This window comes from Ambystoma mexicanum, chromosome 10 (assembly GCF_040938575.1).
Source record: "Ambystoma mexicanum isolate Mex_15411 chromosome 10, UKY_AmexF1_1, whole genome shotgun sequence".
NCBI lineage: Eukaryota > Metazoa > Chordata > Amphibia > Caudata > Ambystomatidae > Ambystoma > Ambystoma mexicanum.
The window spans coordinates 640,263,246-640,290,073 of NC_090932.1; positions in this window are offsets into that span (position 1 = coordinate 640,263,246).

Below are 26,828 nucleotides of genomic sequence, written 5' to 3' on the forward strand. Positions count from 1 at the left end.
ATGCTATGCTGAGGGAGTCCAATTTGTCCAAGAGCGGCTTTGTAAACAGGTTATAAAGCGTGGGAGCTATGCATGAGCCCTGAGGAACTCCACAGTGTATAGTGGTGGGAGCTGCATTTGCCTGGTTTAAAAAACTCTTCAAAGTGCTTCCATTTAAGAAGGAAGTGATCCACGAAGATGCCTCATAGGAGAATATTTTGGCGTGAGTGAGATGTGAGGTAAGGATCTTGTGGTCCACAAGATAAAAGGCAGCCGAGAGGTCCAGAAGCAGGAGGAGAGCTGGCTTGCCTTTGTCCATAATTTCTGTAATTTGGTTTTTAAGGTCTAAGAGGGTGGTTTCTGTGCTGTGGCCTTTGCGGAACCCTAATTGTCTGATACCGAGGACGGAATTTGATTTGAGGAAAAGTTGAATTTGGTTGTGAGCCGCTTTGTCCAGGATTTTTAGAAGGAAAGGGACAGTGGTGGTGGGTCAGTAGTTGTTTGGCAATGTGGGGTCCAAGGAGGTTTTTTTTTAATAAAGGGCGTACCCAGGCTTTTTTAAAGGCTGGAGGGGACGGACCCTGTAGTAAAAGAGGCATTCATGAATGCCGTTAGGAGAGGTGCAAGGGAGTCAGCGCATTCCTTAACAATGTTGGGAGGGCAAATGTCTCCTTCGCACATGGATGGTTTAAGATGTTAGAGAAGGTCGAGGGCTTCTATTTCAGTAACGTCACGGAAGGAGAAGAGCAGATTAGTGGAGTCGTGGGATAGGTGGCAGGGCGGGGGGGCTGGCCATGCTTGGGTAAGGTTTTAAATTGCGCTTAAATTTTTTCTTGGAGAAGTTCCATTTTGCTGAGCAGGGCTGCTTGTATACTGGAGCACCATGCTTCGTCTCTAACAACCTGGTCGAGGCTGGAGGAGGGGGTGATAAGGTCTCTGAAAATGGAGAACATTTCCTTTGGTTGAGAGTTGGCCTTGGAGATCCGTGAGTTAAAGGAGAGAGACTTAGCTTGAATAATCGCTTCTTTGTATTGTGCGGATATCTGTTTGAAGTCGTCTTTAGTGGAATCACTAGGCTTGGCTTTCCAGTTGGTCAGAGCATTACGTTTATTGGTGCGTAGGGCTAGTAATTCATCTAAGAACCAAGCGTTGACGTGCATACATTTTTTCTTCTATTTGTTTTCTATCGGAGCTATAGCGTCAATTGCTTTGGTAAGAGTGTTGACATAAATATTTGTTAGTGTGGCGGGGTCACTAGAGAAAGGGGGCTGAAATACAGGCACATCCAGAAAAGGACGAAGGTTGTCCTTGGTTAGTTTTTTTTAGCTTCTTACCTGAGCTGGTGGAGCATAGGTGAGAGCTTTAGTGGGTGGGACTGTAGGAATGGTGAATTGAATACAGTTATGATCCGTCCAGGGGTAGGCAGTGATGGAGCTGATGGTAGTGGGGCAATTGTGTTCAGTCACCCAGTCAAGGGTACAACCTTTGCAGTGTGTCAGGCTAGTGACATTTTATAGGAATCCTATGTTATCAAGTTCTTTAGTTAGGGCTGCTGCAGATTTTTCTTTGGGATCATGGAGGCCTATGTTGAGGTTGCTGAGTAGAATAGCTTTGGTGGATTTTTTAAGGTTGTCTCCTAATAGGTGGAGGAGATGTCCTTGGAAGTCTAGGGCTGGGCTAGGAGGGTGATAGATGGTGTGTATATTTATGGTACAGCTAAGGGATAGAGACAGTTTGGCAGAGATTAAGTCGATATTGCCTTCCCAAGGAAGGATTCACTGTCTAATGCAGAGGGAGTCTTTCATTATAAAAGCTACTCCTCCACCTTTCTGCAGCTGTCTGTCTTGTCGGAGGATGGAGTAACCTGGTGGGAGGGCAAGAGAGATAGCAGGACCAGAAGCTTCATAAAGCCATGTCTCGGTGATGGCAAGTAGATCTAGGTCGTGGTTCTCCAGAACATGGCCGGGGAGGGAAAATACATTAAGGAGTGCAGATTTGAGAGCGGGAGGAGGTGTGCTGTTCTGATGTGGGATAGAGAATTGAGAAGCTGTAGATGGAGGGACAGCAGTCCTAAGAGAGGGCGATGTATTGGTTAGCTTGGTGGCTTGAGCTTTGCATGTATGTGTGGGAATAAAAAGGGTGGTGGGAGACCATGGCGAGTGAATCTTAGGTGATGTTACTGCAGAGATGTCAGAGTCTTTAGATAGTGTGCACTTAGTGCAGAGGTGCAGTATGAACGACTGCCCAGGCTAAGATTAATTATAGCAGTGGACCTGGGGAGGCTGAAGTGTTGCAGGGGTTTAGTGCAGGGCTTGAGCCTGGAAAGCCTGGAAGTAGCTTCTCCTGAAGCGGCAGCAAAGATGCAGGCTGGGCTCCTGCCCACCCAAGGATCGCTGAAACAAGGTGGAAGGGGAAAAAAGGACACAGGACTGGGCCTTTGTAGGTTTCCTTCGTGGGAGGGCCAGCTGACGCCTTCCGACTTGGCCATGTATAGGATATACACAGTTGGGCCACTAGGAGGAAGAACCTACCTTCTTTCTCCTCCAAGGGGCAAAGGAAATGGGCATTTTGGGCAAGTTGGGCCGTTAATTTCTTTATTTTGGCCTCCGACACTGTGGGATTTTAGACAGGATTCTGCGCCAGAGTTCGGGAATCTGTAAAGAAAATTTTGCATCCAGAAATAGATGGGATTTCAGAATCCCCTTTTTCCCTTAGCTCTGTGCTGTCCCCCTTTCCTTGGAGACAGTCACTAGAACTGGTTTGTGGGGAGGATCCCTCAGTGATCGTTATGATCTCTGTAGCACAATTCTGGGGTTTTGGGATGGGCGATTCTGAATCAGTCCCCACACCTACCCAGTCTGGGTTGTGTTCCTTTGGGACCCATTTTTCTTTGGGAGGAATTCCCCCATCCTTGAAGGAGAACACCATATTCCCAGAATCCTCCAAGGATTCTTCCCCTTCAAACTGGAGAACACTGACTTCCCCCACAAAATGTGCCTTTGTGGGCTCTTTGCTTCTCCTAGCCACCCTCTGTTCCCTGGGTGGCAGATTTTCGGGGGCAGGCAATTTAAGTTCTGGTTCCGCAGTGTCTGGGGGCTTTTCACAAGTCAGGAAGGAAGCTTCCTCTAGGGCTTTGCATCCCCCTTCCTCTGGTGCCTCCTCCTCTGGCGCTGGTTCGTTATTGGGGTTCTCTCCGAATCATTTTTATGGGGTGCCAGACCCTTGGTTGGAGTTATTCTGAACCGCAATGTTCATCGGAGGGTTCTGCTGTGCCCTTGACATGCAACTCAGATCTTGAGTTAGGTCCTGGACCTGGTGCTCCAGTTGAGCCACCCGCTCAGGCTTGTACGGGGGTCTTGAATCAACTCTGGGTGGCTCTTGGGAAGGGTAACTATCCCTTCTCCTGGAGTAACCTGGATACTGGGGATTCCCCTGGTAGCCCTACACCCTTGGCCTTCCCTCTCCTGGATTTGGTGGTCTTGACTCCTGAAAGCAGGGAGAGTTACGAGGGTTGTCCTGAATGTTGGGGTTTTGAGGGTACCTAGGAAAAAAAACTTAAACCAGAATTTGGGAGATTACTGCCCTCCTGAGGGAAGTTAGGAGGGAAGTTCCCTCGGGCCGTACTCACTCGATTGGATTCTACCCCCTGTGCCGGGGAGTCCACATGTACCCCAAGATGGATCTGTTGTCCTTATACCTAAGGCTGATGTAATTGGCAGGGTTAGGGGGTGCATTTTTTGGGTACCCTACCTCACTACCATCTGCTTGTGGTTGATCAGAGGGTCTTCTTTGCCTCTGATTTGGTTGGTTTTGGGAAGTTGTATTTTTAGGACCCCCCATTTCTAGGTCCAAAATGGGGACAACCTTCACCTCTGCCACCTTGGCAGCAGCTGGGGTGTTGATTTATTTGGGGTTTTTGGGTGAATTTTTGTTTTCTACAGGCTTTTGGACCTCATACATCTGGGTAGCTTGCTCTATTACCTAGTCCATGGTCCTGTCATCATGAACATGTCTTAGCAGATGTGTCATGATATATTTTGAGAGTGCATGAAAATAGGTATTTATAAATTCCCTACTATTCGTGCGCACCTGCCTAGTAGTTTGCACAAATTCCCGCTTTAGATCCTGAACAAATTATTATGGGGCCTGATACTCTCCACACTGCAGATGTTAGGCCACCTTGCGCTCCCTCCTGGGGGTTTCTGTGTGTCGAGAAGTGCTTTAAGATGGCTGCCTTGTAGGTAGACCACTTTCAATGGTTTTGGTCTTGCAGCCCAGCAATGAAGCTGGAGTACACTGGAGAGAACGTCCATTTTGCAAATTCTCTGGAATTCTGGTTATTTTTAATGTCAAAAGAGGTAATCATCTGTTCTTATAGCTCCAGATGCTCCCAGACAGAGTATTTGGCATTCTTGCGGTACCAAGTCATGAAAAATCTAATAGCTTTAATCTATTTAATGGGGTTTTTCACCGCAGCTCTCTTTTGCTTGTTAGTCTTCTTTTGCCGCTGCTCCTGAGTCCATTCACCCTCAGACTCAGAGCTGCTGCTATTTGAGGTCCCCTCGTTATCCTCTAGGCGCTCCCTAAGTCTTTGAGCTCGTGAGTTTCTCCCAGAATGATGGGGCCTAGTCTCATTTCCCCTGTTGTGCCTTGGGCTCTCTGGGTCACTGCCCTTGGACTCCCTCTTTCACACAGGAGAGTAATCTACTGACCCCTCCCTGCTTCCAGGGTTGGTGGACAACTCCCCCTCCCACTTCCCTGATTGGGTGGAGGCTTTCAGGATACTCTTCTGGGAGCTCAATTCAGACTCCCTTTTCTCTGCAAAGAGAATTAAGTGGTTATTTTGTAGGTGATGTTTCTGCAGGTCTAGCTCCCTGATTCTCTCCTCATAGGAGTTTTCCTGGTCAGATCCATCAGCCATGACATTTTTGAATCTGAACAGGGACCCCCGCCCATGAGTCTCTGATGGACGCTGACCTGCCAGCTCAATCATGCTAGGCCTATTTAAGTCTAGATTCCTCATGGTTTCCGGTTCATGTGAACCTGTGGACAAGACGTCAGCAGTGCCTTGTGCATACGAGGTGGTAAATGGGTTTGAGGCACTTTGTACAGAGTACATCACACTGTGATCAGGGGTTGCCCTGCCACTCTCCACTTGTTCAGGGCCCCTCAAGTTTTGATTCAAACTAGAACACTTTTTTTCTAACTTCCCAAGTTTCTCCTTCTCAGCCCCTACCTCTTGATACTAGGCAAAGGTCTGAGCCTTTTGCTCCGCTATCAGGGCTTGACTTGTCTCTATTACCTTCCATTTGGCTGCTACCTGGATCTGGAGTCCCCTGTTCTCATCACAGAGGGCCTAATTCCTTTTCTGGGCCTTTTGTATTGCTTGGGAACACTCAGACAATTTTTGTTGCAGAAGATGAATCTCCTGTCTGTGCACGTTTTTGGCTTGGGTGGTCTCTTCTAGATCACCTTCTACTTTTCCCACATTTCCCATTAATTTTGCATACCCAGTTTATAATTTGCACACTTCTTGGTATAGGTTATCATTTTCCTGATACAGGGTGCAACCTGTTCAGTCAGTCCATCTCTTTGTTGTTTTATAGCACTTAACTTCTGGCATTCCTGGTCAAATTCTGTTTGGGAATGGAGTTTAACGTATTACTTTCCGCTTCTAATTTCTCAATCTGATTTTGTAAAGTGGTTATCTGCCCTCAGCAGCCTCTATTATATTTTATTTTTTGGTTCAATTTTAGTTGACACTCTTTCAGAGAGTCAACCTTTTTGTGGAACTCCCCTTTTAATTTTGCTAATCGGGCCTCCTGTTCTGAATTGGTTTGTTGTGCTGGCAACTCTTCTTTTCTCTGTTTGATGTGGTTCTCAAATTCTACCTCAGAATGTTGGCTCTTTTGCAATTTTTCTTCTACCTGTTTTAATTCACTCTGGGTTTGGTTTAAGAGCTCAGACTGGTTTTGTGCAAGGGTTATACTTTCTTAGTGTTTTTCCTCCATAACCACCATGTGGAGGTATTTGTAGGCAGTGAGTTGACCATTGTAAGCTAGTCCGCTTTAATATTCTGAGTCATGTAAAACTCAGTCAATGCTTTATGTAACAGGCCACTGTCCTGCCACACATCCATGTATGTGGAGGTGACCTGTTGCATCATGTTGGATAGCCATGCTCCCTGCTGTTCTGCCCATTCCCCTCTAACAAATAGTTTGGACAGAAGGTGCTGCCTAGCTATATTAATCTCTACAGTGCTCATTATGAAGAGTGTTCATCCTTTTTTTAATTGTCTATGCATGGACAAATCTGTACTGTGCTTTTGTCTAGTTTAGTTTACTTTATTTTTACAAACAGGCCTGATACCTTGGGTATACGTTTTGGGATGGTGCTTTTACAGTGTAACACAGTTTTCTAACCACCAAAAGTATAACTACCTTCAATGGGTTAGCTTGCTATGTTAAGCTGTCACGGGTTGAAACATTTCAATCTCGGCACAAGCCCCCAACGTCTAATGGATTTTATGACATGGCACACTCCAGCCAGGGACTTCTTCCACTAACACTGAAGGTGGCGCACAATCAAAAATGCCTTTTTAATATTTATTCGAACCCTGGGTTCTTTCTTGAGAAGGCACCCAAGCCGTCTCACACCCACCTCAACAAATACCCCATGTCGCAATGGACCATGAACCAGGCCGGTGTGTAACAATGAAATGTTTATTTATTTTTAGAGTTCAAATGAAAAATCAGAGCAAACCTAAATTTAGGGCAGCAGCCACCACGGTGCGGCAATACAAATGCAAAATCTTAGAACACAGTTAATTCAACTTCTAACACACTATACCTACACCTTTAAGAGAAATGGAAACAAAATCACTTTTCTTCAAAATCACAGATGTCATATAGGTTATGCACTCCCCCTGCAACACTTCCCCCAAACACCAGCTGACTAAATTTTGTGTGGATGGAAAGCAGTGGCAAGAAGTCAGAAAGAAGAGGGAACAATCAGGTTAAGATTCAGCCCACCACCCCAGAATGGGAGGCCAGAAAAGAAAAATGAAAAACACTCAATATGAGCAAAATGGCATACTTCGATTTTACAGGTTACTTATAAATCAGTTACACTTGTGCTAGGATAGCTAGGACAGAAATTCATGTGGCTGCACTTAAGAGACAAGGAAGCTTACAAACTACTGAGCAGGGCACTAAAGCAACGTGGCCACAGGTGAGAAAATGTATTTTGGGAGGAAAACAATGCACAGGAAAACACGTGGCAGAATTGCAATTTCTTATTTTACTTCGGCTTTAAAATGACAAACAGCTAAGAAAATGGGCTTAGCAGTCAAAATCAGAAATCGATTTTTGTGATGAGTAACAAAGATGCAGAACAGATAGGATAATGAAGGGAAGGGATGACTCTACAGGATGATAGTATGGGTTTTTCTATGGGAAATGCAAATCAGATTTTAAAGAAAAGCAAAATACACAGGCAAATTTGGTTTTGGTTGCACAAGCGCAGGTTCTATTGATGCTAGAATGTCTATATTTTTAATGAAAGACACTGTGCGCAAGGGGGGTAATTCCGAATTTCAACCAGATTGCACTACGTATCTCCTTATAGGGTAATTAATTAATTTATCTCAAAATGGTACTCAGGATTTACACAGATAACTGAAAAAATGATAAAAGGAATACGCGAACAGACATGGACTAACACAGATTCTTCTAGGGAAAGGGTGATCAGAGGATATTGGCAATTACAGAAATATGGGACAAAACTTCATATGTACACTAGTCACCATCATAAAAAGCAGATATGCAGATGCCATATTTCACAAGGAATTGGACAGTCCGATCGCCAACTCTGTGTGATGTTGCATTGCTTTTTGGCACAATTTCACCATTTTTAGGAGATACATAATCTTTAAAATTCTGCAAATGGCTACACATTTGCCCCTTTCTATTTCACATATTTTCACCAAGTTTCATGTCTGTGCCATTTATGACTCACACCAAAATACATTTTTTTCTGTCATTCCAGTTTACCATGGGCTAAAGAGACGCACATAGTCTTATTCTGTGTGCCTAAAAACCACATGATATCTGTCATAATATCACGTTATGGCTTTTTCAGGGTTTTGGGAGAAATTACGGGGTGGTGGAACTGCTGCAGGGACCCCATTTGGGATTTCCTGCTCAATGAGATTCTCCTGGAGCAGGTGGCTTATGTTGGGTGGGTGTGCCAGGTGTCCTGACCCTCATCTGTTGGATCCTGCTGTTGTAGCCTCCCCCAATCCTTGTGGAGTTCTGGCTCCGTACCTGCATGAGGCTGAGGACCCCCTTCTCATTCAGGCTGATGACGAGGTGAGGGTGTGCATGCGGCGCTGTGGCTGGTGCCAACACTGCCCTGTGGGTGGCATTGTTCTGGTGGGCACAGAGCCATCATACGGGGTGCTCCCTGTATTCCCTTGATGGGACTTCGGGATCAGAGATGCCACCATTGACTCTTGGAGTTTTCATCCTGCTATATCTGCGGAGTAGGTGGGCCAACAATGATAGGCACCTTTACCAGTACTCCAGAAAGGCCCCCCCATGTGCAGCCAACGGCTGTGGCCACAGATGTGGGGGAAACCAATGACGCCTCATTACAACCCCACGAAGATCCTATTGTACAGGTCATGAAGCTGGCCTTTGCATCCATCAACTCGAAATTGGATGACCTATCAGTTAATATCTGCTCAATCCACATGAATCTTCAGAAAGAAAGTGGTTGGATCACGATTGCTGGGCCAAGGATCGGGGAAACGGAAGATAGGTTTTCCATTAAAGAGATTGAACTGGGTATTCTGAAGAGGTAACTGACAGCAACTGGGGAAAAGTGTGAGGATCTGGAGTCCCGTTCTTGGAGTAATAATGTGAGGATAATAGGAGTTCCTTAAATATCACCCTGAGAGTCTATGGAGACTTTTGTCGAATAGCTCTTAATCATCATTCTAGATAAGCCTGTGTTCTCTTCCCAGTTCCTTGTTAGGAGAGCAAATAACACCTTACAGCCTCCTCTGAGGCCTGGGGCCCACTTCAAATGATTGTTGTAAGACCTATTAATTACAGGGACAGATACTTTATCCTAAAACTGACCAGCGAAAAAGGCAAGCTGCGGTTTGAATTCACCCGGATTTTCATCTACCCGAACTTCTCCCTTACTTTGCAATCAGCACAGAAATTGTTTGATTCAGTCGGGAACCTCCTTCGGAATTGCCAAATACGGTATGCTGTCCTGTTTCCTTCGAAGATACGCATTCAATTCACAAGCCAGGAACACTTTGTTACATCACCAACGGAGGCCATGTCATTCATTGAATACAATATACTAGACAGGCCCTCAAGGCCAAGTAAAACTCTGGCTGCCTTGAGAGTGGATTCCGTTCCCCTGCCTTGAGGTGATGGTTGACTAATCCCAATTGGTCACCCAGCAGTTTTTTACTTAATGTTTTGTGGGGGTTTGGTAATGCTAGCATGTAACTACCTATTTGAAGCTCTTTACTGATAGTTTCCTTATTTTGTTTGGGTTTGCGGGGGCCTGGGCTGTGCTGCTGTGCCGCTCAGAACACCTCCACTGAGTTTTCAACTAATGTATTTGATGGGTTCTTCTGTCAGGTTGATGTGGACAGCATGGATGGGGAGACATGGTATTCATACAAAAGTTAATTAACACATCAGACAAATCACAAGACAATGGGTGCGCTATGATCTGGTAGGTGGGGAGATCGACGCAAGCTTGCATTTTAATGTATTCATTGTTCACACACACCTTCACACATGAGACAGTTGCCTGAAATCGGCAAAACATCATTGTGGTCCTAGAAGGACCGGTCCTCAACCTTTGAATGCATGGTTTTTGGGACCTTTGCACTGCAACAAATTGCACCACACCAGGGTGATGCACCATGTGGAGAGAGAGCACATTATGTCCCAGGATGCAGCAGCACACCAACTCTTGCCTCCAGCAATGTCAGCCAGCCACACCCACCCCTTCTCAGTGCAGTTTACTTCAGAGTGCAAAGCACATCAAGCGAAAAGCAAATCAGAAAAGCAACCTACAGGATCATTGATTTTCAACAATTGATGAGAGTGTTGTCATATCTGGCCACAGGACCCTTTTAGAGAATAAGTACGTTTTGCTAGTTACCTATAAAGTTATATGACAAACCATTCAAAATGCTGCTTTCTCCAATAACACTGACAAAGGCTGGAATTAGAAAACAGTTGCATACATCCCAATTCCCATGTAATTATGGTGTTGGGGACTGCAAGTATGTGCATGTAATTTCAAAGTATGTTTGCAATTAATTGCTTTAGAATTTAGTATGTTTGGGGTTATGTATGTAATGTTATCGATTCAGAATGCGCCGAATTTCTGTTCACCAACTAACCTGGGAGAATTGTTTTGGGATTTTATTAAATGCATATGAGTGCATTTAATACAATTCTCTTTTCATTACACAGATAGAGTACTACGTGCAATTTTGAAGAATGAGGGGTATGTAGGATTTACATTATCATAATTTTCTAGTGGAGTAGACATTACTCATTAATCTTGCTCTCATTTCCTTATCCTTATTAAGTAGCAATGGTCTTCACAAAACACACATTATCAAGTGTGGGTACAATTGAATGCAATTATAACTTATAAAGAGTTGTGTGGAGCCTGCACAGAAGTGATATCTGTATCGCTATGCACACAGCTCAGAAATGTAATTTCGATTGGACAAAAATGACATCTTACTTGATTTTAAATGCAGTGGGATGCACTTTTAATTCCCATTACAAAATCAATGTATTTGGCAACACCGTTTTCAGATCACCCCATTCTAGGACTTAAGCAGGAGGATAGTTGTAGAGAGCATACATAATTTATTTTGGTGAATTCTCATAATCAATTTGAAATGATCTTTAATGCCACAGAGCTAGTAGCAACCCTCCCACATTGGAAATCTCAAAGTCAACAAGACTCCTCCTGATCTGCTTCCATGAAGTTAGGACTGGTGTCTCTGTAGGTTGCAAGATGGACAGGACACAATTTCCTTGCAAAATGAATCTTCCCTTATGCAGCCCTGAAGTTGGTCTCCCTAATTCACCCACACATAATAAAATCATATTTCTGTATGTTCTCCCTTTTATAATCTATTAAATGCTCACACACTTTGGTCAATGAAGCTGCATATTTTAATAGGTCAATCAATTCCATTGGCTTGCCTCATAGTCAGACACTCCTACAGAATACACCCCACCCCCAATTCCTCATTGGATGTTCATATCTGCTCATATTTCTATATTGTTTTAACTCTTAAGCCTTTAAGTACAAAACTGTTTTTATTCTATAATCCATGTTAGCAACCTGCCATGTTAATAAAACATTGCTCTCTATGTCATATATCTAGGTATGTGGCATACATGTGTAGCATCTTTATTTGTAAAGTTATTAATATTGATAATGCTCTTCATTTGTACTCAACATAAAACATTTGAATTTGCATTCATTAAATAGAGCAGATCTGCATGCTAACAACATATGCTTAGTTTTTTCTCTAAGTCATCGGGTTACAGAACTATGAGCAAGATGTGTTTCTATACATAACATGCAATGGCAAGTAATGGATGCCTTTAAACAGAGCCTCATTGCAAGTGTGCTTGTCTGGAAACAATGCCGGTAATTCTGGCTCTGGCATTTTTTTCGGACCAGCACACTTCAAGTTTGCCTGTGAGGACCATGAATCTCTTGGCAGGCCTGTTGATAGATCAGGCCCCTACCAGCAAATAAATGCTGCAATTACTGGCACTGGTAATATCGGTGCTGGTAGTTGTGGCAATCCCATCCCATGGAGTCATATGGGCAGTTTGCTGGTATTCTGCTGGTAACACCAGTGGGATACCAGCAAACTTAGGGTGAGCGCCAATGGCTCCTGTGAGCAAGTCTTAGTAATTCCTTCGGGCAATGATTAATTGAAATGAGATGACAGGTTCTCTTTATTCTCCTGCAATAGGCTGGACCATCTATTTGATTGTATGGTGATGCATAGATGAAAGGTTACATTCTAAGTGCAATAAGATGTTTGAAGCTGGGCTATACAAAAAGAACAGGCTTTTTTCAGAAGATACTAACTTCTACATACACTGCATATATCAAATTATTGGTATAGTAATGTTTTATTTTAGAATCCTTTTAAAAGTTGTTCTCAAGAGCAATATCTAGTTTACTATGATGTGAAACTGCAGTCAACTGAAATCAGCACTAGTGGGCTGAGATGAACAGCAAGTGTTATTCAAGACAATACAAACAAAAATACTTTTCCCTTTATGTGCAATGTAATATATTGTTTAATGTTTAAATATGTTATTGAATTCATTAGATATATAAGATTTAAATAACAGTTTAGATAACATATATAATATTGTAATGCCACACATGGCTAAAATATGGAACGATCTTGAATATGTAATAGAGTAACATTAAAATCTTATGTATAATTAGTATAATATTCTATTCTAATGCATGCAATGCAGTTTTAATAATCTAATAGTTGTATAGCATATTTGTAATATTGAACATATGGACACACAGAACTTACAAGACTAACATACACATGAGGTGGGTAGGAGGGGGGAATAGTATTATGACAAGAATAGAAACTGATAAAGCTAATGATATTCTGCTTATCTTAACTGAGAATTCCGTTGTCGAGAAATTTTAGGAAAGATTGCCATTTTACATATATTTTTATAATAAGAGTGGGATGCAGCATTGCATTTTTCCATCCTATGAATTTTAAAAACTGAATTCCACCACATTTTAAAATGTACATCTTTAAGATTTTTCCAATATGATGTAATGGTCTGAATAGCTATGGCAAGAAATAAGTTAAACAAATAACGATCATTTTTATCAATAGGTGAATTGATCCTTTTGCTGCCTTGGACTAGAACATCAAGTATTTCCTTAATCTTTTTCCAATAAACTTTAAGATAAGGACACTCTAAAATCATGTGCTTGAGAGATCGTTGGTGGTTTAGGCAGCTCCAACATTTATCATTTTGAGATTTTCGAATTTTAAAAAGCATGAGTGGGGTCATAAATGCCCTATGGTGGAAAAAATACAATGTTTGTAGGTGTCAGTGTTCCGTTTGATTCCTCTTTTTCTTGTCATGGACTTGGTACACACAGAAGGAAACATTCCCGATTCCCCAGTAGGTTCATCAATATACGTATGAATTTGGGATTCACATTAAACCCTCGGAACCTTCGTTCGTCCAGGAGTACGCGTTCCTTCAGAGAACGCTATGGGTTGCCCTGGAAACGCTGGCACCCATTGCATGCACGTAGGCCTTCAAGTCTACGGTGGTGCGTTGTGCGTGCAGTCAGCTGATCTGTATATATACCCCGCCCCCACTGCACGGCACTGCTTCTGAATTTGTAATGTCTAAGCTTCGTATATTGTTACCTTGTTATCCTGATCTTCAATCCCCTGGTCTGTTCTTTGACTTCCCTTGCCTCGTTCCTTGTCATTGCTTACTTGGTATCTGTTGTCGACTCGGAACGTCTACGGACTGCATTCGCCACATCCTTTCACGTCTTACCTGCCTGTTGCCAAACCGGAACATTTATTGGACTGCATTCGCCTCAACCTTTCACGTCTTACCTGCCTGTTGCCAAACCGGAACTTTTATTGGACTGCATTCGCCTCATCCTTCCATGTCTTACCTGCCTGCTGCCAAACCGGAATGTTTATTGGACTGCATTTGCCTCATCCTTCTACGTCTTGCCTGCCTGCTGCCAAACCAGAACGTTACTGGATCGTCTCTCTTCAATTGGCTGCACTTCGTTAGTCTTTGGTGATCCCGGAACACTGTGTGGACTGCCTAACCTCCAAACCATTGTCACGTCTTCCTTCTTTTTTGGTCCAAAGATTCTAAAGAACTTAAAGGACATTAGCGCAACATCGCAAGGATCAAAGACTTGTTTAGGCGTCCTCGTGCCGACTGGAATAGGAAACAAGACTTTGTGTTCTCAGGACTACCACTTAAGTATAGCAATCTCCTCTTCAGAATTCCTCCAGAACAATCATTGGTAAGCACACTACTGCCTGGTTCTTCCTATTCTTACTATCTTGTACTAATAGTAATAGCTACCTCTCTTGTTACAGGACACTCACCAATCTAGCTTGGAACTTATCAGTCCCAGCCACCATTCTTGCTTGTGAGTATCTGCTCATAATCTTGCCTAGTTATTTTGTTGTCTTGAGTCATATTGTAATACTTGGTTACTTTCTCTTACAGCCAGCTGTCTGGGTACCAGGGTGTACCAAATATTTCGGGCAATACTCACCTCAATCTGTCCTTTTGTACTCTTGAGGGGTAGGTATATTGTCAGAAAGACTCAATTGCCTCATGACGTGGCAAGCCACCACTGCTGGATTTAGTCCTTGGGCCCCAACAGTAGTAGACTGGCAGATACAATTAGTTTAGAGCTATTATTCCACATAAAAGGCCATCTGAGTTGTATGATGTTGGGGGAGCAATCTCAGTTCCATTCTTCTTGACATTTGAGCAGGACTTCATCTGTTGAAGAATCTGAGCAAACTTTGTAAAATATAGATGCTGTTACACTAGGACAGGATAAGTGAAATAGTTTTTGAGTATGATAGCTGTTTGAGTTGAATACTAATACTTCATAATTTTCCATAATAGCATTAATTAGACTTATGTATTTTTGAAGAAAACACCTCGGAACCTGAAATCTGACTGTAAATTCTTCAAAGGTCAGAGGAGTACCTTGTAGAAACAACTGTTCTATATACTTAATGCCAAGAGATAGCCATGGTCTCCAACAAATCGCTCTCTTATACTTGGAGATAAACTTGGAGCTACTTCTATGAGAAGGGAATAAGTATGAGCGCAAATACTTAATGGCAATATTAACGATTGTGCTAAAAAAGCATTTATTCATATTGTTGATATATGGACAATCAAGGAGAACATGAGGGCAGACCATCGCTCTCTCCATAAGCAGCCCTTTCGGTGGGTCAGTACCATCGGGAAAGAACCAGAATTGTGTTTGTTTCAGAATAAAAGCAACATGATATTTTTTGTAATCCGGAAAACCCACTCCACCTTCAGATCTAGGTTTCTTAAGTTTACACAAAGATATCCTTCTTTTCATTTTTCCCCAGAGAAATTTTAGGATACAGGAGTCCAATGATTTGAAGAATGGTGCTGGGAGAGGAATGGGGAGCGTATATAGAAAATATAATAAAATAGGTGAGATCATCATCTTAATATTCTCCAGTCTTCCTCACCATGAAAGATAAAGGGGTGACCATGTGTTTGTTAGTTCCTCCACTTTAGTAATAATGTTAGCCGTATTTAGTTTGACAATGCTCTTTATTGAAGATGAAATTTGGATTCCTAAATATTTAATATATTTTGGGCACCATTTCATACCAAGGTTCAAGCAATGATGACTTGTACAGTGTATATTAAGTGGTAAAACCTCAGACTTGTCCGTGTTGAGTTTGTACCCTGATGCTTTAGGAAATTGTGATATAATATGTTTCAGATGTTGTAAGCCTGTGTCTGTTATCTTCAATAAGAGTAGTACATCATCTGCATAGGCAATTGCTTTGATCTTGATATCTTTAAACTTAATACCTATTATGTTATCATCTTGTCTAATTGTTTCTAAAAAGGGTTCTAAAGCTAATATGAATGCAATAGGGGAGAAAGGGCATCCCTAACGAGTGTCCCTATGAAGGGGTAATAGTGGGGACATCAGGTTGTTTATAAAGATCGATGTTGAGAGATTAGAATATAATACCTTGGCCATTGATATAAACAAATCAGGTATCCAATGCCAGACCAGAGTTTGAAACATATAATCCCATTCCACTCTATCAAACGCTTTCTCAGCGTCTAGTGCTATGGCTGCATATGGATTAGGAGAGTTATGAATGACATTAATGATATTTGTAAGTAATCTAATGTTTGCTGAGGACGTTATACCTTTAACATACCGTACCTGATCATTCTTAACTAAATCTGGGAGGAAGGGAATGAGCGTGTTGGCTAAGATGTTAGCAAATATCTTGCAATCTGTGTTAATTAAAGATATAGGTCAATAGTTTTGAGCTAATTTTGGTTTTAATTAGGTTTGGGAAATACAATCAGCATTGCTTCTGAAAAGGAACCAGTGGCTTTTTTTATCATTAATAGAAGATACATATAACTCTTTAAGATTGGGAACCAATATTTCTTTAAATTGGGAAAAATGATCAATAGAGAAACCATCTTGACCTGGGGCTCTGCCTTTTTTAAGATTTTTGATGGCTGTAGAAATTTCACTTGAGGATAACGGGTTATTTAGAGATTGGAAATTGGGTTTAGTACATGAATTACGCTGTATATTTTTAAGAAAGTTTGATGCCTGCGTGCTATTAGTTGTGGTTTCAGACAAATATAACTTTTGATAAAATTTTGAGAACATTTGTAAGATGTCTTTGTCAGTAAGGAATCTATTGCCATTTTGGTCTTTAATGACTGTAATCCTTGCCTTATCTTTCTTAAATTTAAGGTATGATGCTAATGCTTTGCCAGATTTGTTAGAGAACCGGTATATCTCGTATCTATATTTTAGGAGGTTTGCGCATGAGTATTCAGTAGTTAAATTATTGTATTGTATCTTGAGTTTGATGAGTTTTTGTAGAATAGGGTTAGAGTTAGTTTGCATGTATTATGTTTGTAGTACTTTGATTTGTTTGAGGATATCTTCTGTTTCTTTTTTAAGTATTTTCTTTTTAGCTGCCATATAAGCTATAATATGTCCTCTAAGTACTGCTTTGTAGCAATCTCAATTGTTATGTATTGGTGTATCTAGAGGGGAGTTTTCTGCAAAGAAATGTGAATGTTGTTGGTGTATAGATTTAACATACTTTGTCCTTAAAGAGGGCTGAATTGAATCTCCATATATTGCATTTGTAAACGTTTTGGGTGTAAGACAATGCAATGTAGACAGGGACATGATTGGATAGGACAATAGGTTCTATATTTGCATCCATTAGACCATCGGTTAGAGGTTTAGATATAAAGATGTAATCTATCTTTGAAAAGTAGTTATGGGCTGGAGAGAAGAAAGTGTAATCTCGATCTGAAGGATGGGTAATACAACAGGTGGCTACAAGACCTAGGTCAGACACAAATTTGAGAAATTGCAGGTGGGACTTAGTGATTGTATAGATTACATTTGTTTTTTTTAATCAAGAATGGGATCAATGATTTCCTTAAAATCTCCACGTACTAATAGGCTATTGGGGCATAACTTGGATATGGGATTTCTTAAATGGGCCCCAAATCCTGGATCTGCATTAGTGGGGCATATACATTTAGAATAAAATACTCAATGAAGTCAATCAACAGTTTCGCCAAAACCCATCTGCCAATATCATCTGTTTCCGTAGATAACACTTTACAATGGAGGTGTTTGCTGATAAGGGAAATAACCCCATTCTTTTTCCAGTCAGCTGCACTAGAGAAAACTTGGCCAACCCACAATCATTTCAATTTGGATACTTAATTCTGTGAGAGGTGGGACTCCTGTAGGCATGCAATAGATGGTTTAGATCTATTGAGGTGTGATCATATTTTTTGTCTCTTAACAGGATTATGTAATCCTTTAACATTCCATGTTATGATGTTAAGTGCCATGAGTTATAGAGCAATATATCAACAATTGTGTGATTATGATAAAGGGTATATGAGATAACGCACATAGAGGAGTGAACCAAAAGGGAGAGGGGGAGACAAACACAAAGAACACAGAGTTTTGCAATTTGCACAGTATCTTACATATATATATATTCACTAAAAAAAAACTTTGTTAAGGAGACATTATGGTTAAGTTGCCCTCGAAAAAACCTGTGCCCTTCACTAAAAAACCTATTCAAATGTGCCATAATGGGTCAAAGTAAAACCGAAAAACCCTTGAAATTCACCAGTTGGGGTAGGCTAAGCAACCATAACTGCCTGCACCGTTGTGCACTGCTAACACTAACACCCAGGACATCAAAGATGACATCACAAATGTCATTGATGACATCACTGATGACATGACTTGTGTAGCACCTTCGTTTTTGCTCACTGGCACATCTAGGCTAGGTGGTTTTATTTACTGACAGTCAGAAAGGTAACTTTCAAAAGTTAGTACATTTATAGATATTGCTATTCTCACATAATCTTACACAAGTTTCCTTACATTTTAATCTCTATGTATAATGTACATATGCAGGGGAAGAAGCAGACCTGAAAGAAAGCTGTCATATTTCTGTGTGAATACAATAATGTACATTATACACAGTTGCTAATAATACTGGCTCTTGTTTGCTTACTGTACTCTCCATATGTAAGCCCCATATTTGTATACATAGTGGTCTATTTATGTTTTGTGTGCATTACTAGAAATATGAAGTAAATGATGCATTATTAGCAACTTAGTACATGTTTCACACACCTGAAAACTGTGATACAGAAGTATTCACTGTTTTCTTGCACAACTTTGGAAAGTGCAAATATAGAACCTCTATGGTGTATGCTACAGGCTCTACCTACATTTCTATATGCGTAGGTTCCGGTATTAGAAAGAATACCGCAATGGAATTTTCTTTAGAACCCTATATTGCATGACGGAGTAGGCAGTTTATTACACATGTCCCGATAACTCATGATACTTTTTTGCCAACATGACATTCACAACCCCTTGGCCGAAAATTAAATATACATGTGATGTCATCAGTGATGTCATCAATGACATTTGTGACGTCTTCTTTGATGTCCTGGGTGTAAGTGTTAGCAGTGCACAATGGTGCGGGCAGTTATGGTTGCTTAGCATACCATAACTGGCGAATTTCAGGGGTTTTTCGGTTTTACTTTGAACCATAATGGCACATTTGAATATGTTTTTTAGTGAAGGGCACAGGTGTTTGGTAGGGCAACTTAACCATAACGTCTCCTTAACAAAGTTTTTTTTTAGTGAATTGTACGGGTTTATAGCAGGGCAACTTAACCATAATGCAACTTTTACATTTCTATTGTAACAGAATTTCACAGATTTGCTGAAGGGGAACCTAATCATAACATCGCGTTAATTAAGTTTTTATACAGAATATACACTATCAGCATGTGATCTTCCAAATATGTAGTATAGTTTGATTATTTTACAATCATATAACGTAGACCATACCGAACCTCCTCGCTATCGATATTGTGAAGGCACGGACTGAGTGCCTGTCTGCGGACGTACGCGGACAAGGTCATCACTACCAAAACAGTCAGGGACCATCTGAAATTGTACTATTGTGTTACAGAAAAAATGTTCAACTTTGAGAAAGGACACATAAAGACATTATAATTACTAGTAAATAAATAGGGAAACCTAAACGTCTGAAACAAAAACCATGCATTTAATGTCCATGTAGAATGAAATGTATTGTACCATAAAAAAGAAAGTATGACTGCAACGTAAGTACCTCACAGAAACTCTATAGGCAGGACCGACAGTAGACACACGCACTTCAAGGAAGACAAATTACAGTAAAAAAGTAAGGTAACTTCATTTTTCTTATATGAGTGTGTACTTTTTTTGGTATAAGGGGCAGAAGAAATAATTTCTTTCTGTTTGTTTCATACAGAAATGTGCAGTACTTTGGAGTGGCTGGAGGAGAATTTTCCACATGGGGAAATGTCCAAAGATAACGTCAGTAATATTACACAGTGCTCTGCATAAGCAAAATAATGTTCAGTATCTTATGGCCATTTAACATATATATATTTATTTGTAGCAGACCAGGAAAAAAGAGAAGAAAAGCCATCAAAGGACACAGAGGAAGACAGGCTGAAAAGTATAGAACGTAAAATTGAGACACTTAATGACAATTTTAATAGTTTAAAGGAATTTGTGGAAGAATTTGTTAGAGGAAAAGTTTGTTATCATTGTACCACCTGTACCTGCCCCCCTTCTCCATTCCCCAGTGATCTGTCCCCAAATCTTCAAGAAGAAAATAGATGTTTGATTTAACATCCATCCCTTCTTCCCCACACAAATCATCTCTTCAGAATCAGCCCGTGTTGAACCCTTATTCCCCTATATTTGTGTCAGTGTCTGCATCCCCCTGTGTTTCTGTTGATTAAAGTGTGTGTAATTTTTTAGAAAGTTTTTGTATAGTTGTTGTTGAAACAGGTTTGATAATTTTTAATTTTTTTTTTAAAAAGACTTAAAATGTTTGCGAACTGCGTGCCTGTTCGAGCTAATGGTAAGCAATACAATGTGGATGTTCTAACAGCAATACACCTACCCGTACCAATGGCAACCAAGATGGAACTGATCTTAGAAGAAACCATTGGTGCAAGTTGTGTGTAAATGAACAGAATGGGGCAAGCAAAGTAGATTATACCTCTCCGTACGGCTCACAAACAAGATAAAACATGTTCCAAGAAGATAGTAGGTAGGCAAGATGTATATAAATGAGGCAAATTGGAAGTGTTCTAAGGACACTATATCTGTCCGTATCATCCGCAGCAAGATAGAACCGTCTGTAGAACAGGCGTGGTGGCCGGCATGTTTGTTATCAAACAAAATGGAGTTGTCCTAAGGAGACTGGACCTGTCCTTACAGTCATCAGATCAGGTACGCACATGCGCAGTACACCCATAAGAACTGCGAACATCCCGCCTGTCCCTAACTGTCCACCTCACTTATGCTGCACTTTTAATTAGTTGCAGGACCCGACCACTGTCCGTAGAACACTGGCGCGCATGCGCACGTTTGTTAGTCTGCATTTGCTGTTGTGCGGGCATGCTTTTCCCTCGCGGATGTGTACAGGATGTCATCATGTGACCGCACCCACGCTGAGCGTGTGGACTAATTTGCGCACTTTGTCTGCTTCCGCAACACTGCAAAATAACTGACACATAAATGTGAAAGTATTTTTCAGTATAAAATCACCATTTGACATTTCCCATACAATAGCTCCACCTGTAAATGTGCTGTTTACAATTTTTTCAGAGTTTTACAATGAGCAATGTGGTCACGAGCCTCATCCTTTGACCCCTATAAATGGCCACACCCTCAAGCTCTTCATTGTGCTTCTGGCTATAGCAGTTAGAGTTGTGCTGCCTTTACTACTGTAGCAACCATTTGTTAAAAAACCCTTATGGCATCCATGGCAGCTGTTGCTGCATTACCCTCAGCACCCCCCCCCCCCCAAACCCTCCACCACCACCCCCTCCACAAGGGCCTGCAGAGGGATATACGGGTAAGGATGTAGAGATCGAGGAAGAAGAGAATGAGGTGGAGGAACTCCGCACTACAAACACTTGGCGGGAGTCGTGGGTGTGGCGGTTGTTTTCCGTTTGTGGGAATGTACCGAAAGCAAGTGAAACCAGTGCCAGTTGGTGCTGAGTTGCGGGAGACCTGGTGCGTACAGCTTTGGTACGACAACCATGAAGCGACACCTAACATTGTTCCACAGTGCGGACATTCGGAAGGTGGTGCCATGTGAAGAACGTAGTAGATTGAGTTCCTCCACAGCATCCTCCGTGTCCGATCCTCTCACCACAAGAGACACTCCTGTGGGGGAGTGCATTCCTCCAGCTGCGTCACAAGCCATTTGCGATGCTGTTGACCCTTACCTTTCGAGGGTCACAATATTGTGTGTGTACTGTGACACAGAACTGTGCAGAGGGGAGAGTCTTCAAAGTCCTTTTTAGGCTGCGGTCACTGAGCACGAGAAGAACTGCTCCCTGCCTAAGTGAAGGCCATCCTATATCTTTCTCTCTCCACCTGGCCCTTCTTATCCCCGTGGTTGGTGTCCCTTCCTTACCCTCCCTTGTCCTCCTCTCCTAGTGATTCTTGTCTATAAAAGCAGTGAACTGAAAAATTATAAAAATTAAAAAAAGGATCTTATCAAGCCGCCTTTCTCAGTTTAACAATAGAGCTATGAAGTGACCGTTGAAGGCCCCCTCGCTTTTGTTGACAAGTCTGCGAACAGTCATGGGACACACAAAAATGGAGGGTGCAAGCAAAGCAAAACCAATGTACTTTTCGCTGGGAGTAAGTGGTGGCTCTGAAAAGAGCCTTTCGGTGGTGTTCAGTATGCTTCAAAAACTGTAGGGTGAAAAAAACGGATTGTCAAATAGGTGACTATGATTAAAAAAAAAGCTGCAATGATGTACATTCCGAAGAAAAATTTGATTGCAGGCATATGTGAGATGGACTCCATCTCTGCGAAATATGAAAGAGCTGTGAAACAAAATGTTTTCATTGTGGAATGAGGACATGCCAACATCTCTTAGAAAGGCACAAATAGCCTTATTCACATTGTTCCTTGCTTTCTCCATTTGTGGGCCAAATGCAGATGAACGCAGCCACTTTTGTGTTTGTGCAATACGGGAAAAAACTATTTGACAATTTGGAAACATGTCCATGACTTTCGCAAGCCCTTCCTTCATTGCAAATTGCAAAGAAATGCCAGAAACATGGCCTAAACTATAGCCTCCGCAATGAATGATAAGTATATCAGAATGACACTCTGTCTGTAAAGTACTGCAGAGAGGTACCAAGTCCAACCACCTCATTCCGCGCACGCCATGCCAGTGCACTTCCACATGAGGAAATCCAAGATCTGCAGATAGACCGCAACTTTCCGCATGCACCTTTAGCCAATGTATCCATGAGTCTCCCAAATCCAGATAATCTGTTTTCGAGCACACAGAGGCATGGTTTTCTGGTCTCCTGTCAGGGAAAAGATGTTCTGACTAAATATCTCCATACAGAACACACCCACTGACCTTTACTGACCAATCCCTACCTTCGCACATTCTCATTTGCATGCGTCTCCACCCCAAAATCCACGTTGGTAAAAGGCAGCGCCTGCAAACTACCGCCATGTTTGCGGACACGTACATGAGCAGAGCGTGACGACTGTACATTTAAATATTATTCCCCTTTTCCCCTTGAAGGTGAGCGCTGAAAAGAGCTGTTTTTTTTTTTTGGGCAGATGCCTTACAGACACCTGTTATTTTTCTTTTTTTTTTGTTATATTTTTTGTTCTTACTTTACTCCTACAACCATTACAGAACCTTCTCCAAAGCAAGCCTCACAATCCAAAAGAACATGGCATTTCCCAAAGAAGATAACGCAACACCATCTGCTTCAAAATAAGCCGCATTACTGGGAACAATGTTCTCGTGGCTGCAGAAAAACATACCAGCACGTAACATAAAAGCACACATGCCGCAATTAATGTTACACCTCCCAATACGTTGATCAGGACAGAAAACAGAACTATTGTCCCATTTTTCTCTAGGCAGTAGCCCAGAAAAAATTGATTTCGCAGTTGGAAAGATGTTCATAACTGCTTCAACCAACTGTTCCAAATCTTTCAACAAAGTACGTGAACTCACATAGCCCAAATGGCAAGCACCGTAGTGCAATAGTACGACATGAGGAGTGGTCATCGTTCGCATCTCGGTGCAAACTTGGAGAAGGGCCGCAACATTGCGATCAGTCTCAGCGCTCCACACCACCTCCACTCCTCTCACATCAAAATGATGTGCCACATGCCTACTTTCGGCATACAGCTGTAAACAAGGGGAAAAATGTCTCCAAGGACCAAAACCCTGACCCTCTGTGCTTCTACCATCTTCAGTATACGCACTGTCTTTCGCCACAAAGGAACAATGTGAACATCTGATTGGCTGATGCCCACAGTCCCCTTTCCATGTGCGATTTGCTGTAGATACCCGTATGTGACACACCCTACCCTTGGACAAGCGGTGTCTACGTGCGGCACATAACTCTTAGCGAGTCCTTCTAACCTTTCCACATCACTCGCAATTCCATTTCCTCATTGGGCACAGCTAAGCAGTCACACAACCATCCACCAATCACATTAACCATCCCTACATCTTACTCCGTCATCAAAATTTTGCACTTCAAATATACTATTGATCACTGTGAATGCAAGTCGCATATCATTGCAAAGCACCTTCTTCAAAAACTACTGTGTGGATTTCTACGTACAGCTCCATCCGTGCGCATATGCATACGTATTAACTACAGGTATGCATATTTTACTCAGAGAACATGTGCAACCCTTATTATTTCATTTAAACAAATTATTAGCACTAAATCTGCATAGGCAATACATACCAACGGTCGTCCTTTAAGTACAAGATGTCTGATTTTTCATTGACAAACCCCACAACTTCTTACTGTCTCCCGCATAACTTATCCATACGTTAGAACCCTCCCTTTTTAGTGGGAAACTCAATTTTCCATTAGATGCTACTTCCAATGCGATCGTATGAGAAAAAGTAAATGCTCCTGATTGCTGTGGTGACATCTCCCTTCGAGGGTGTCCCGATTTTTTGAAATCGTACTTATAATGTGAAAGTACAAAATGTTTCCTCATTTACTATATTGACCTATCGCTTACAAAACCTCTCTGCTATAGATAACACAGCTTAAAAGAAACAAGACATTTTCGTAACCTAAAAAGTGTACTCATTTCTGAAGCACATGCAACTGACATACTGCAAGTAACGTAGAAACGCAGCACAAAGTAAAGTGAAATGCACACATGCACTGTGTTCAAATGTCAAAGAAGAATACTGCGACGAAAAATACAAAATTAACGTGTACTGTAACATCACAGCTTTAAACACACAAAGTTACTAACTTCTTCTTTTTACAATCGCAGTGAAGACTACTCTCCTGAAAATCAACAGAATCTACACTGCAAACGCTATATCTGGTCATTGTGCAAAATAAAAGTAAGTACAATACGACCTTCATATTCTAACTATTCCTCAAACAGACTGTGTGGGTTATGTATATAATTTGTGCACCAAAGCAAACAGCGATTTCTGAACCATTCTACCCACAAATTACCATTTACTAAACAAAGAATAACAGGCAGAATGACTCACAAATCCCTGTATGTTTGAAACTCAAATAACATACAGATCCTGTAGAATGTTAGTGCTAGAAAACAAATAGCTGTTTCAATTTTATGCCACTATGTTCACTATTAATGCTTCTCCTCACCACTAGCCCACTTTGTACTCTCATCTGAAGCACATTGTAGTAGCATGCAAACAGAAAAGTAGACATCCCAAATCATTTTAAGTGTCCAATGCACATTCACACACCACCACAAAGTGCTTACCCATCAAACTCATGCACGCAAGCATACAGCACACATACATTGTACAACAAACCAAACCATGCCTTTTTATTCAACAGACCCCAAAAAATGCCTACCAACAAGCAAGTTCGTAGAAAGGAACGCAGAAGTAGAGCAAATAAAAATAAAGCTTTCTAACCTAAGCATCCATCTGTAGCAGAGTTTGTAGAGAACAAAACGGCTAATACATTTGTTTACCAAAACAAAGCAAGCCTCAACTACCGAAACTTTACCTCCTCCAACAAAATGTGGCACGAAGCACAAAACTCTTCACAAAAAAATCGGCTACCAGTACCGCTAACAATTCTCCTATTAATCCTGATATAGTAACAAGAACCTATAGTAAAAAAAATATTTTAGCAAAAATGTTTTGCCAAAGAGTCCTTCAGAATCTAATAAGAAGAGGACCGAAATCATCCTCACCCCTTAAAACCTACCGTAGAAAAATAATCCTACAAGCTCTTGTGGACAGTGCAATCATTCTCAAAAGGAAGTTTTTTATATTGGTGTTAAATAGAATGAAACCACTAACAAAACTAAGTACCAACTGCAAAAGAATCTTATCAATAAACGGAATGTGAACAAAAATAACTTCTTACATATTTGTGGAGGTGAATGGAGTCACACAACAACCACAGAACCATATTTTAATGAAGAAGCATACAAACAAAATCAAAAAAACACAATTGCCATCCATAGCAGTGGACGAGGATATGAAAAAATCAATAATACCATCATGGAACAAGAAACACTACTTAGAAAAGTATCCCCTGAAAACTCAGAATTACCTCTCGATTCAACTGAATCAGACCGTCCAGTATACAAATGGCCGTGCATGTCAAGGTGTGCCATTCCTAACAAATCTTTCAAATCTTTATGTCAGTTCCTCAATCAGTATATGAAAGGTAAAGACAAAATTAAAATGAAAGTGCTGCAAAACATCGATACCTGCCCAGTGCGCAAATACACAGGACTACAAGGACATTCATTAGCCTGCATTTCTGGACCTATTTGCAAAAGCACCTTCCATGATAACAAAAGGATATCAATACATCATTCAAATGTAAGAAATCTAGGGTATAAAATATACTATGCTAAAAGTCCAGCTTCAGAATTAGCCAATTTAAATAACACTCTTCTGCATGGTACATCCAAGTATTTACAAGAGGAAATTGACCGTATGCAGAGAAAATATTTTTGAAGTGAAAGTCACTTACAAAATGCAATAGTTTTAGAACAGACTACCAACATTTCTGCACATAGCAACCTTCTATTACACACATACAAAAAAGAAATACTAAAATGTAAAATTGCATCGGCTGAAATACCAAACCATGTGTGTGTGTGTTGCTGCAGAACTATTTACAAAAGGAACACAAAAAATGCAGACATAGCATACAAAATAGAAGACAATGAAGATTCCAAATGGTTTGAATTAGCTCTTTACCTTTTAGCCAAAAACAAATATGAAATAAGTGAACCCCTAATATGTTGTAGTTACTGCACTACAAAACTAGACAACAATCAAAGTCCTTCACGTGCTATCACAAATAAT